General features: G+C 43.7%; 1 protein-coding gene across 1 annotated transcript in view; it reads left to right on the plus strand.

Annotated features, from left to right (window-relative positions):
* The window catches only part of SCFD2 (sec1 family domain containing 2), a 172,001-nt gene that overhangs the window by 111,931 nt on the left and 45,062 nt on the right, over window positions 1-15,008 (plus strand). The gene's annotated exons all lie outside the window — the stretch shown is intronic.

Here is a 15,008-nt window from a genome sequence, read left to right on the forward strand (position 1 = left end):
GCCAGCGCTGTCCAAAAACATCTCCGTGGTCATATGGCCGGCATGACTAAACGCCGAAGGTGCAGGGAACGCTGTTCCCTTCCCACCAAAAGGGTCCCTATTCACTACTTGCATTTTTACATGCTTTCGAACTGCTAGGTTGGCAGAAGCTTGGACAAATAATGGGAGCTCACTCCGTTACACAACGCTAGGGATTCGAACTGCCGTACTGCCGACCTTTCTGATTGACAAACTCACTGTCTTAGCCACCATGTGTGTATGTGTGTGCACATACATAGATAGATACATATATATATACATTAACATATACATCAGTGGTGGTATTCTACCGGTTCGGCCCAGTTCTGGTGAGCCGGTAGCAGCGCTGAGCAGCAAAGACAACCGGTTGTCCCTGCTGCTCTGCTGTTGGGCCCACCTACCTGCCCGGGCTCCCATACTCACCTTTATCCTCTGAATTTGAACGCAGCTGCTTTGCGCAACATAGAATAGCACTGTGAGGCAGCTGCTGAAGTGACCGGGATCGTGCAGGTTTGCAGGAGGCGAGTTAGAATGCCTCTGCGCCTGCGCAAAGTGTGTGTTTGGCATGCGTGTGCATGCAAAGTGTGTGCACGCACGCAAAGCGCACCCACCAAGCCACACCCACCGAACCCGTGGCAAAAATATTTGAATCCCACCACACATATACATACATACATACATACATACATACATACATACATACATACATACATACATATTTCTCCTACTGGAGATTATTTTTGCTTTGATTCTAAAAGAGGTCTTACTGAATTGATTCAGTGCAACTTACTCCTGGAATATAAAACCTGGTTTGGTCCCAGGCCTGGGGTATTATTTGTTCAGTGGCCCCCATGTTGTTCTGTTGGTTTTGTTATTTATTAGGTTATTTTAATCTGGGCTGTCTGTTTGATCCTGCCTTGGGCAGCTGGTTGGATTAGAAGGCCTCCGAAGTCCTTTCCAACCCTAAGATTTATTGTTTTTAACTGGGGTTATGGTTTTTTTATATATAGTTTTGTATGCTGCCCAGAGTCCACTAGAGTTGAGGGGCCAATAAATAAAGAGTTGCAGCTGCATGTAGTGTTTTGAAGAATACTGATGCAAGTTAGAGTAGATTTTAAAGGGGGGGAAATATCAAGTCCTTTTCTTTGTATGTATGCATAGGTAAAATACATCTATGGGTAAAAAAAATAGATTTGTTGTATCATACCAAATTTTCTGAACACCAACCATTTCAAATTTTGAAACAGTTTATTATTATTATTATTATTATTATTATTATTATTATTATTATTATTATTATTATTATTATTATTCACAAAAAACAATAATGTACACAGCAAACAAGATAACTATGCTGGGTTTCGTATCACAAATCACTAGTCGAACACTTCCCAAGCATTTAGGACTGCTTGATGTGTTGGCAAATTATGCGAGCAGATCCCAGTAAGGTGGCTTTCTGCAGCTGACCAATGGTGATTTTGTCAGCACCAATTGTTTTTTAAGTGCTTGCCTAGGTCTTTAGGCACAGTACCCAGTGTGCCAAGTACCACTGGAACCACTTGCACTGGTTTATGCCAGAGTCTCTGCTGTTCGATTCTCAAGTCCTGATATCTGGTGATTTTTTTCAAGTTGTTTCTTGTCGATTCTGCTGTCACCAGGTATGGCAATGTCGACGATCCACACCTTTTTCTTCTCCATAATTGTGATATCTGGGGTGTTGTGTTCCAAAACTTTTGTCAGTCTCCATTCGGAAGTCCCACAGTAGTTTCGCATGCTCATTTTCGACCACCTTTTCAGTCTTATGATCCCACCAGTTCTTCGTTACAGGCAGATGGTAGTTGTGACACAGGTTCCAATGGACCATCTGAGCGACTGTGTTGTGACGTTGTTTGTAGTCAGTCTGAGCGATTGTCTTGCAACAGCTCAGTATGTGATCGATGGTTTCGTCCGCTTCTTTGCAGAGTCTGCATTTGGGGGCATCGGCAGATTTTTCTATTCTGGCTTTGATTGCATTCGTTCTGATGGCTGGTTCTTAGGCTGCAAGAATCAGGCCTTCTGTCTCTTTCTTCAGTGTTCAGTGTCAGCCATAACCAGGTTTTTTTCCTTATCTACTTTTCCTTGGCTCTTTTCAAGGAACTGTCCATGCAGTGCTTTGTTACACCAGCTGTCAGCCTGAGTTTGCATCACAGTTTTCCTGTATTGATTCTTAGTTTGCTGCACTTTGAGCACCTTCCTATTGTTGACTTCCATCAAAGCTGGTTCAACACTTTCATATAATCTGCCAGAGCATGCTTTTCTTCTTTGACTGTCTGCTTCACTTGCAAAAGTCCTCTGCCGCCTGCTTTTCTGGGCAAATATAGCCTGTCGATGTCACTACACGGGTGCAGCGCATAGTGTATGGTCATCAGTTTTCTCATTTTCCTATCCAGGCTGTCCAGCTCTGCTAATAAATTATTATTATTATCATTATTTAATTAAATTTCAGTGTGGCTGGCTCAGGAATTCTGGGAGTTGAAGTCCACAAGAAATAAAAGTCTAATTTTTAGAACCATATTGACATCAATATCTTGTGTAGCAAGAGGTTCACCTGAAACTGAAGTGATTTTTGTTTTCAGAACTACTCAACTATTACTTCCTCATCCCAAAATATTAGGTGTTGTTTGATATCTGAAATACCTATTAGTGAGTAATGCATTTAGTCCATATTAAAGCCCCTTGTTTTAATTCTGCTTCCTTCCCATTGCCAGATTTTTATAGTGATGGATAGTGAGCTATGTAGTAATCGCCTCTCTTGATATCCCTCCTTAATCTGTTAATTTCCATCATACCTGTAATAGATTGTGGGGTCTGGGGTGAGGCAGTACAGTTAAACTGTCGAAATATAAAAGGGGGCTTCGTTCTCAATATCTGTAAGTAAATCTCACTCAATTCGTGGAAACTTTTTTTAACAGACATAAGATAGTAATTGTCATCAGTTGATTATCATAGCTTTTTATCTATTATATTTACATAACAGAATCACAGAGTTGGAAGGGACCTTGGAGGTCTTCTAGTCCAACCTCCTGCTCAGGCAAGAGACCCTAAATCAGTGGTGGCTAACCTTTTTGGGCTCCTGTGCCAAAAATTGTGTGCCTGCTTGTGCTCGCATGCCAGCACCCAGAAGGCAATGCGCACCTCCACACGCCCCCTACGCATGCGCACGCAATCCCTTCCCATCCCCCCCCGCCGCTGCCCCCTTACCTGCACTGCGCCTCACAGCTGATTTTTGTCTGGTTTGAGGCCTTTTCCGGCCTCCCAGAGACTTCAGGAAGGCTTCTGCAGGCTTTTCAGGTAGAAAACTAGGCCCGTTTCGTCACTTCCGGTATTTCTGGAAAAACAGGAAGTGACGAAATGGGCCTAGTTTTTGGCCTGAAAAGCCTGCAGAAGCCTTCCTGAAGCCTCTGGGAGCCAGAAAAGACCTCAAACCAGACGAAAATCAGCTGTGAGGCGCATGCATGCACAGTGAGGTAAGTTTGCCTGCAGCTCGTGTGCTGGCACAAATGGCTCTGCATGCCACAGGTTCGCCATCATGGCCCTAAACCATTTCAGACAAATGGTTGTCCAACCTCTTCTTAAAAACTTTCAGTGTTGGAGCATTCACAACTTCTGGAGGCAAGTTGTTCCACTGATTAATTGTTTTAACTGTCAGGAAATTTCTCCTTAGTCCTAGGTTGCTTCTTCTCCTTCATTAGTTTTCATGTTATGACAAACGTCACAAATGCATTTCTAAAGTGTTGAGGAACACCGTTCCTTGATCCTGTTGGAAAAGGAGACAGTTAAAAGTGATAACAAAAATCCAGTCTATGGAAAGGCAGATTTTACCACGGCAGTCCAAAGGAAGGAAGAAGCATAAATAGGAAACTGAAAGAAATGACATAAGGATATAGACAGAGCGAGAAGCAAATTTAGCCAATTTGTAATCAGCAAACTGTAGACTTCATGGAACCCGAAATTTTGATTGGACGTTTTGGCAAGGTATGCCATGGGTAATCGCATGATTTCCAAATCACTTTGTGATCAAGATGGCCATACAAGCTGATAGACAGGCAAGTAAACAGATATCTGATTGAGAGGGGTATTTATGTCATTGCAGTTATGTCATTTTGACAAATTTGACATTTTGACAAATTATGTCAATTTGGGTTTGTTCATATTAAACAAGGTAAAATGCTTGTGTATTTGAAACAGTACCTCAAGTTCTCAACCTTTTAACACACCCACGTAGTGTGGGAGTACAGTAGTAATCATAGCAACAACTGTGATATTGTTGACAATTAATATCCCACTTTGTTAAAACCTGCCACGTGCCGTTAGAGGCCTTTTCAGGTAATTTCAAGCGCATTTGTCATAAAACCTTCCCTACTGTGTGCCTAATGGCAACAACTTTGTAGAAAAACAACTAACCCTGCCTGTACAGGCAATCTGTTTAAAATGTCTAGAAAAATGTTCTTTTGTTCCCCTTTCTTAAAAGAAGAAAGAGTTTACGGTTGCTATTTTTTAACACTCTATATTTTCAAAATAGAACCATGGGACAGTTTGGCCGAAAACATAGAGAAAGCCAATCAAACTTGTGTAAATTAGACCCTTTAGAGTGGGGAGGCAGAGAATGTTGCGGGTCCCACCCCTGAGGGAGATACACCTGGTGGGACCCAGAAGAAGGGCCTTCTCCGTGGTGGCTCCCTCTCTCTGGAATATTATTCCCTCAGAGATTAGAATGGCTCCCACTCTAGCACTCTTCCGAAAGGCACTGAAGACCTGGTTTTGCCAGCAGGCCTGGGGAACCCAGAGAGGGATGGAGCCCAACAAATGGCTAGTGTGATCCGCTGTCGTTGGGGTGGGAGTTGAGGGGTGATTTATTTTTATTTTTTCCAGATTTTGTTCTATTGTACTTTATTAATTTATTTGATTCTTTTTGTTAAATTTTATTATTTTTTATTTTTATTTTTTGTTTTAAATATGGTTTTACTTTAAGCCGCCTCCAAGCTGCCGTGGGTGAATAGGCGGCAATATAAATTAAATAAATAATACAAATAAATACATTCATAAATAATTCATGGTCTATAAAGCTAAGAATAGCAATAACAATTAGCACTTAGACTTGTATTCCACTTCACAGTTCTTTTACAGCCCTCTCTAAGCGGTTTGCGGTGTCAGCTTATTGCTCTCAATAATCTGGGTCCTCATTTTACCCACCTCGGAAGGAGGGAAGGCTGAGTCAACCTGGAGCCAGTCAGAATCGAACTGGAGTGAGCAGTGAGTTAGCCTGTCGTACTGCATTCTAAACCACTGCACCACCACGGCTCTTAGAATGAGATGTTGGCCTACCTACTCCATTTTCACCTTGCCTCTCCTTCCAATCTCTTTGAAAAGCAGCTTGTATTTTGGTTTTACTCATCTCTGACCTGGTATCTTCCAGAAATGTTCATGTCCCCTAATCCTGCAGTCTGTGTGGTTGAAGGCTGGGTAAAGTTAGGTTCGGGAAGTTGGGTTCAGAATGTCAACAATAGGTCTAGCGAACCTAAGAAAAGTAGGCACTCTCAGGAACTTTGTAATCCCAAAAGCACAACTTTATTGGATGTACAATTTCGATATATGTACTGAAGAATCAAAGCCAGCCCTGGTTTTCCTGTGTGATCCTTGCATGGTTAAACAATAGCTTCCCCTTCTTCCACCCATTGGTGTTCACATTGTCCAATTATGAATCGTCCTTTTGTTTTGAGAACAGTTCACTTCTTTGTCAGACACCTGTAGCAGAGACTTTGATGGGTCCTTGGTTCACACGATCTATTCCTAGAGCATCTGTATTCATTCTCACTCTTCCCTCCCGCCAGTTCTCGGGCCAGTTGAATAGTGATAAGACCCAAAAGTTTCAAAAGGAGTTCAAGCTTCACATGCTGAGCCCCTGGGGAAAATGGAAGTCCTGAAAAGATATCAAACATAGATCAACATCATTGTTCAATCTTTTGGGTCTCCACCCCTCACCCACCCACCCCATTTTAGTGAGTGCTTGGCATGAAATCTTTATCAGGAGGCTTCTGATGAAGGTAAAGGTTCCCCTCGCACATACATGCTAGTCATTCCTGGCTCTAGGGGGCGGTGCTCATCTCCGTTACAAAAGCCGAAGAGCCAGCACTGTCTGAAGACGTCTCCTTGGTCATGTGGCTGGCATGACTAAAAGCCAAAGGTGCACGGAATGCTGTTACCTTCCCAACAAAGGGGTCCCTATTTTTCTACTTGCATTTTTTACATGCTTTCGAACTGCTAGGTTGGCAGAAGCTGAGACAAGTAATGGCAGTTCACTCCATTATGCAGCGGTAGGGATTCGAACTGCCGAACTGCCGACCTTTCTGATCGACAAGCTCAATGTCTTAGCCACTGAACCACGATGTCTAAGCTGAGTATCTGTTTTCTGGACGTGCAGACAACTACACCAACCATGTAATATCACCATGAAACTTAAGAAAATATATATATATATATATATATATATATATATATATATATATATATATATATATATATATATATATATACATATACATATACATATACATATACATATACATATACATATACATATACATATACATACATACATACATACATACATATATATATATATATATATATATATATATATATATGTTAAGTTTGGGTACTTACATGTATGGTATTCAGCTTTGTTCGGGTATTTTCCCACGTCATTATAGTTGTGCTTTTAAAGTTGTAGCAACTATAGATAGATAGATAGATAGATAGATAGATAGATAGATAGATAGATAGATAGATAGATAGATAGATAGATAGACAGACAGACAGACAGACAGACAGACAGACAGACAGACAGACGGTATTCAGCTTTGTTCGGGTATTTTCCCACGTCATTATAGTTGTGCTTTTAAAGTTGTAGCAACTATAGATAGATAGATAGATAGATAGATAGATAGATAGATAGATAGATAGATAGATAGATAGATACACACACACACACACGGTATTCAGCTTTGTTCGGGTATTTTCCCACGTCATTATAGTTGTGCTTTTATAATGACGTGGGAAAATACCTGAACAAAGCTGAATACCATACATGTAAGTACCCGCGAAAACTTAAGAAAACAAATATATACATACATACATACATACATACATACATACATACATACATTTATATATATCCACTTACAATTAATCTTGATGATCTCCAATATTTCTTGCTTTCTAGCTAATCTAAATTGCGCGGCACAGCTGATTACCTCCCCCTCGCTGTTGTTTACCTCAGAAGGCTTCAAAATGCTTATTTTTTCAGCGCCCAGGAGGCCAAAAATCCTGTGAGCCCGTCCCCCCCGTGCCCCGTTTTTGCTCCTAGGAGGCTTTCCTGAGGCCCACTAGGCCAAAAATTGGGCACGGGGGGAGGGAGGTGCTGCAAAAGAAAAAAAAAGACTTTTGACACCACCCCCAGTCACATGACCACATAGCCACGCCCACCCAGTCCCATGACCCCCTGGCCATGGCCTCCTAGCCACGCCCACCAAACCAGTAGTGAAAAAATGTTGAATCCCACCACTGGTCCTAAGTGTGAAAAACAGTTAACTTCGGTCACAAAATGAACTGTTGTAATTCAAAGACTACCTGTAATACATCATCTGCCCTCCCCTCCCCCAAATTTCTTCTTCGAAGCTATCCCCTCTTCTTCAGAGACATCCTGTCTGCTTAATTTGAGCCTCAGGTTTAATTCTTGAAACCTATCAAAGCAAATGCAAAGTAAATACTGACCTCCACTTGTACAGTAATCGAGATTCAAGATAAGCCCACCGGTACACAATCTTGGATCTGCTTATTGCTACCCTGGGGGCTTCTCACTCATTAAAATAAATTAATTGGGGTGAATAAGTCATAGTTTCAAACTTTAGGAGCCAGCTGAGTTGGCTCCCAAGATGAAGTCTGAATTCCCGATTCCTTACCACCCCCAGATACAGGGTGCTGATTGGTTTTTAACAGATTAATAAGAGTTGGACTTTGTAGGTCATCTAGTCCAACCCCCTGCCCAAGCAGGAGACCCTACACCATTTCTGACAAATGGTAGTCCAGTGTCTTCTTGAAAGCTTCCAGTGATGAAGCTCCCACAACATCTGAAGGCAACTTCTGTTCCATCGGTTGATTGTTCCCACTGTCAAGAAAAATTCTTCCGATTTCTAGCTTGAATCTCTCCTTGTTCAGTTTCCATCCATTATTCCTTGTCTGGCCTACAGGTGCTTTAGAAAATAGCTTGACCCCTTCCTCTCTGTGGCAGCCCCTCAAATATTGGAAGACCTCTATCATGTCTCCCCTGGTCTGTCTCTTTACTAGACTAGCCAGGCCCAGTTCCTGCAACTGTTCGCTGTATGTTTTAGCCTCCAGTCCCCTCATCATCTTGATTTATCTTCTCTACAATTTTTCTAGAGTCTCAACATCTTTTTATAATGTGGTGACCAAAACTGGATGCAGTATTCTAGGTGTGGCTTTACTAAGGCTTTATAGAGTGGTATTAGTACTTCCCTTGATCTCGATTGCATCCCACATGTTTTGTATATTTTTTTATTTTTATTTATTTATTTGATTTGCCAATTGTTTACAAGATAATAATACAGCTTGGTTGATTATGTTCCACTGGGCAAGTGTGGCCAAATGCAGAATAGAAAGCAACAGGGACCTGCAAATAAATCTTTGCGTTGGGACTGAGTTTAGGCTTCTCTCTTTTGTGTGTGTGTGGGATACTTGATCACTGTAATTAGCGCCCGCCAAAAGGAACGGAAGGATCTACCTATCAGTTGCATTTTTTAGAAATGTACACTAGAGGGCAGTAGAGCAGTGCTTGCCTTTGACAAACAATCTACATCTTTGTAAGAGGGGAATGTTATGGCAGAGAATTGGAGAACCAAGCAGGTATCTTTCATCCTTGCTTTAAAAGATATTCATTTGAAATGAATATACCCCCCAGAAAGCTATTTTCTGCTTAGTTCTGGATCGGATGGCTTTGAGCATACAAGAACTTGGGTTTTGATTGGCCCTTATAAATGCTTGCAGGTCTTGTTGATGTTCCCTGCGGTCAACAGTACATTGTGGGAAGTAGAAAGGATAGCAGACCGAAGGAGTTTGCTTCTGCCCCTTGACTTCACCCTCTGGTTTTAGTCTGAGCCAAGATTCGTGGGCATCTGGCTTGAACGCTAGAGAATTCATCCCTGGCTCATCCGGAGATCCAGCTTTGAAAAACGGCACCTATCATTTCTGTCCCCCAATTAATCAGCCACACTTTCTCACTTTCTCAATGTGGGAAAGTAACAGCGTGGTGCTAGAAAATATGGGTTATAAAAGAAATGACATCGTTTAAGAAGAATTTAGTCCCAAGTAAAGGTCAGGGGGCTCTCACGTTTGGGAGAAGATAGACAGCTACGTTCGGAGGTGGGCTGCTGGGGATGGGTTCGCAGGGGTTCGGGAGAGCCTCTAGCTAAGATTCCCTGAAGTTTGGAGAACCCCCAAATCCCATTCCTGGCTGGCCCCGCCCACCCTGCCCCTCCCCTCCCCGGGGTCCCCACATGGCCCCGTTTTGAATGCGAGGTAAGTGCAGGGGATGCCCGGAGGCTCAGGGAGGGCAAAAGACAGGCCTCCTGGACAGTGGTGGGATCCAGATGTTTTTACTACTGGTTCTGTGGGCGTGGCTTGGTGGGCGTGGCAGGGGAAGGATACTGCAAAATCCCCCTTCCCACTAACCTGCTTTCCAGCTCCGTTCTCCAGTGCAGGGCAACCAAAGAAGACCCAGCCGATCAGCTGGGACTCAATGGGGGGCAGAGAAGAGATGGGGGAGGGGCCAGTCAGAGGCGGGATTTGCCGTTTCTCTGAACTAATCAAAATTTCCGCTACCGGTTCTCCAGAACTGGTCGGAACCTGCTGAATACCCACCTCTGCTCCTGGAAGTTTGGGAAGGCTGGAAATGGACCCGTTTCTGGCTTCCAGGGAGTCTCCGGAGCCTGGGGAGGTCATTTTCACCCTCCTGGAGGCGCGAAAGAAGCCTCCGGAACCCAGGAAGGGCAAAAACACCCCCCCCCCGTGGTGCAGAAGGCTCACTAGGCCACGCCCACCATGGCCATGCCCACTCAGCAACTGGGCAGAGAACCCTTTGCTAAAATTCGAAGCCCACCCGTCTACATTTCCACCCTTTTAATCTGCAGAGAAAGTGGTTCCTATACTCTGGAATTATTGTCTGGATTTTTATATTACCAGTGAATATGTTGTGAAGATAAGTATTGCTTTAAGCGCCCAGGGAAAGGAGAAATGGGTATGCTTGATGGGAAATGAATTTTGAGAGAATCCGGCGCCATTCAGACTTTGATATGTTATATATTTGCATATCTTATAAAGCCCTGGAAACCACCTAAACTCTAGAGAGAAACCGAGAAGAACTAAGAGCTCAGAATTATTTATCTTCAAGGTCTCTTAAGGAGCAGACTGAACACACCAGTATTCATCCATAGCAACATGTAGACAACAGCAGGGTTTGTAATTCAGTATTTTTCTTTTTAAGAAGTATGTCTATTTTCAGCAAAACTGTCAAATAATCCTGCCCAAATCTGGTGCATATTCTACAGGATTTCTAGAAATAGTTCCAAGGTTTTTCTGGCAGGCCATTTAGAGAAATGTTTTTGATTATTTCACCTAATTGGTATATGTGATTACGCTTAACAATTTTATTAGGTTATTGTTTATACATCTCTTTTGTTTTCCATGAAAATACTCCAAAGTGATGAGTTTTAATCTGATGTAACCACAGGAACCAAAGAAATAAGAGATGCTACTGAATGTTTATTGCTCCTAAGTGGGTGAGCTGAGTAAGAACACTAAGCAAACCTTGGAAATAGTGCAGAGCACTATTATAGATAGAGCAACAAAGATTATTAGGAGGCTAAAACATATGAAGAATGGTTGCAGCAACTGAGCATGGCTAGTCTAATGAAGGGAAGGACCAGGGGTGACATGATAGCGGTATTCTAATATTTGAGGGGCTGCCACAGAGAAGAGGAGGTTGTTCTCCAAAGCACCTGAACGTCACACGAAGAATAACGGATGGAAATCGATCAAGGAGAGATTCAACCTAGAAATAGGGAGAAATTTTCTGACAGTGAGAACAATCAACCCATGGGACAGCAACTTCAGAAGTTGTGGATGGCCCATCACTGGAGGTTTTCAAGAAGAGACTGGACAGCCATTTGTAGGAAATGGTATAGTACCAGCTGCGTTAGCAGGGGGTTGGACTGGAACAGGGGTCACCAACCTTTTGGACCTCAGGGACCACCAAACTCGTAATTTTAAATCCCGCGGACCACGAATATGAATTTTGACTGACGGTGGCTTGTTGACATTTTTCCAGGGTTTCTGCAGAAAGCAGCAGAGACCCTGGGAAAATCCCCAAAAAAGTCTGCAGGAAAATTCCCCACCCCGTTTTCCTACCGATCGATCATTCTTTATTTGGGATCGCAGGATACTGTCTCCAGCTCTGTTCTTGGGGGGGGGGGAGGAGAGAGACTTTTGGCTTCATGCAAGGAAAGTAGCAGAAGCTGCAGAAGTCTTTCTTTTTCTTCCCCAAACTCCACCAGAAATGAGTCTCAACTTGTCGCACCAGCGTAGCCTCTTGGAGCAGAATGCCTTGCAGGGTCCCAAAGACTCATTTCTGGCAGAGTTTTGGGGAGAGAAAGAAAGACTTTTGCTGCTTTCCTTGCAGGCAACCAAAACCAGAAGAAGAAAGAAGCGGAAAGAAGCAGCCCGGTGGCCAGGCCAGGCGAGGGGGGCAAGTCCCCCCCTCCGCCCTTTTCCCCCTCCCCTCACCACCTCATGTTGTTCACAATGCAAGCGACGCAAGCCTTGTGTTCCTGCACAACCTGGATTAATTGCTTTGGAGGTGACATTTCTCTGTGGACCACCAACATTTTCTCACGGACCACCAGTGGTCGCCAGCCCACTGGTTGGCGACCCCTGGACTTGATGACCTCCAAGTTCCCTTCCAGCTCTGTTACTGTCATAGTAACTCTCAGGATAAGCTCCATTTTTAGTCTCCAGGCTTGTCTGTAAGCAAGAAACATTTTTCACCCTCAGTGCAGAATATCACTGTACCATGAAAGCAAAACTGTGTCGCTTGTCTCCAGCATCTGCAAGGGATCATGAGGGATCAGGGTCTAAAATGGCCATGGAGGACTTAGGCTATGCCCAGTTTACAGTGGTCTCTGCCATACAGTAAAGGCCGCCTTCCTTCCCATAGTGAGCAAAGTCAGATACAGGCACATTATGCTGCATCTTTTGTGTGGTAATTGGGTGGCTGCAACCCCTGTCCTCACTTCTTCTTTCTTTTTTTTTGACCCTCTGCCACTGCCAACAGCTCTGCCTCCTAGAACCACCCATCCAAGTAGGAAACGGACCATTTCAACCTGGGCCAAAGGATACAATGACCGATTCGGACCGAGTGTTGTTTTTTGAGAGGAATTTCAAAGTCACCAAGCTTGCTCTTCCAAAGTTGTATTAGAATAATTCCAGAACATCAGGATCAACCAATAACTGCAGGAGATATCCAGCAGCCATCTGCATCAGTGGTGGGATTCAAAAATTTTTACTACTGGTCCTGTGGGCATGGCTTGGTGGCCGTGGTGTGACTTGGTGGCCGTGGCTTGATGGGCTTTGCAGGGGAAGGTTACTGCAAAATCCCCATTCCCTCCCCACCCCACTAACCTGCTTTCCAGCGCCGTTCTCCTGTGCAGGGCAACCAAAGGAGACCCAGCCAATCAGCTGGGACTCAGGAGGCAGAGAATAGATGGGGGAGGGGCCAGTCAGAGGTGGTATTTGCCGGTTCTCCAAACTACTCAACATTTCCGCTACCGGTTCTCCAGAACTGGTCAGAACCGGCTGAATACCACCTCCAGTCCAGTGGTGGGGTTCAATTTTTTTTACTACTGGTTCTGTGCGGGTGGCTTGGTGGGGGTGGCAGAGGAAGGATACTGTAATATCTCCAATCACAGGTGGTACTTGCTGGTTCTATGAACTACTCAATATTTCTGCTACCGGTCCTCCAGAACTGGTCAGAACCGGCTGAATACCACCTCTGCTCTGGTCTGCATTCAACCGGCTTGAATACATGTGTGTGTGTGGTGTGTGAGAGTGTGTATATATGGAGGGGGAAGAGAGAGACAGACTGGTTTTATATTTACACAACCACAGGTTGCAGGGATAGTGAATTTATTCCTTCTTGAAAACAAGGTTTTCAACTCGGCTCTCCAAAGTTAAAAAAAAAAAAAAAAAACAGCTTGAGAGAGTTATGACAGCTATAAAAATTCAAATAAACACTTATATAGCATTGTTACAAAGAGGCCAGAAATGTTCTGACTTTGTTTTCCAAGCCTAGTTCAAGCTAGCCGAAGCCTCCTCCTGCTGCTGGAGGCAGTTCTGTTTTTGTCCTGATAAATGATTTTGTAGGTTGCCAAGGTCCTGGGCAGTCTGAACATTTTAGTCTTATTAGTTTTAAAAAAAAAAGTCATGTGTTAGAACTAATGGCAGAAATTTATCCCCACGCGATGCTATTTTAGCATTTCCTCCTCCTCATCCCACAGTTGCTATATAAATACTTAGGTGGTTGATATGGCGACAGGAAAAATTATGTTCCTTAACAAAATGGCAGCTCAACCACTGGTTACTGGCCCCTTTTAAAAACATACTGGTGAACACATTTTAATTATCTGTACTGTGTTAGATTTTCTTAGTGTTTGGTAAGATCTGGCTCTGTACTCTGTTTCCAAATTGAAAGTGGGAATGGTGGCTTAGAGGAAGGCAGTATTAAAGTAAACACCTCTTCCGGGCCACATAATAGTACTTCATAGTTAAGGAGAGAAAAGGCTTTGTAAAGGGAACACACGGAATCAAATTTGCTTGAACTTTGCGGTGAAAGTAATGGCCTAGATCATGGGTGTAAAACTCAAGGCCCATGGGCCAGATCCAGCCTGCAGAGCCATCCTATGCTCTACTGTAGTGGTGGCTAACCTTTTTGGGCTCCTGTGTCAAAAATTGTGTGCGCACTTGCATGCTCGCACTCATGTGCCAGCACCCAGAAGGCAATGCACCCCCCCATGCACTCTATGCATGCGCACATAAAAACCCACCCACCTCTGCTGCCCACTTACCTGCACTGCACCTCATAGCTGATTTTTGGCTGGTTTGAGGCCTTTTTCGGCCTTCCAAAGGTTTGAGGAAGGCTTCTGCAGGCTTTGCAGGCCAAAAATTTAGCCCGTTTCTTCACTTCCGGTATTTCCGGAAAAACAGGAAGTGATGAAACGGGGCTAGTTTTCTGCCTGCAGAAGCCTTCCTCAAACCTTTGGAAGGCCGAAAAAGGCCTCAAACCAGCCAAAAATCAGCTGTGAGGTGCGCGCATGCCCAGTGAGGTACGTTTGCCTGCAGCTCGCAGGCCGGTACAAATGGCTATGCATGACGCCTGTGGCATGCGTGCCATAGGTTCTCCATCACGGCTCTAGTACAACTGTTTAAAGCAAAGTACTCTGGTCACCCTTATGTTGTGAGAAAATTGATTCACAAATACATATTTAACCATACGTTCAGATTCAACCTCTGTGGCACAATGGTTAGAGCGGTTAGGGAAGTAGTGCAAGCTACTTCTGCAGCCAGCTGCCTGCAATTTGGCAGTTCAAATCCCACCAGGCTGAAGGTTGACTCAGCCTTCCATCCTTCCGAGGTGGGTGAAATGAGGACCCAGATTGTTGGGGGCAATATGCTGACTCTGTAAGCCACTTAGAGAGGCCTGTAAAAGCACTATAAAGCGGAGTATAAAGAAAACTAAAATGTCATTTGTGAAAGTGTCAGGTTGTACTGTTTTCTCAGGGTAAAGCTCATAATGTCTCTCATAACTAGATTTCAATTTATTTATT

This window comes from Notechis scutatus, chromosome 4 (assembly GCF_049901735.1).
Source record: "Notechis scutatus isolate UNSWTSFEM ecotype Mainland chromosome 4, rNotScu1.2, whole genome shotgun sequence".
Taxonomy (NCBI): domain Eukaryota; kingdom Metazoa; phylum Chordata; class Lepidosauria; order Squamata; family Elapidae; genus Notechis; species Notechis scutatus.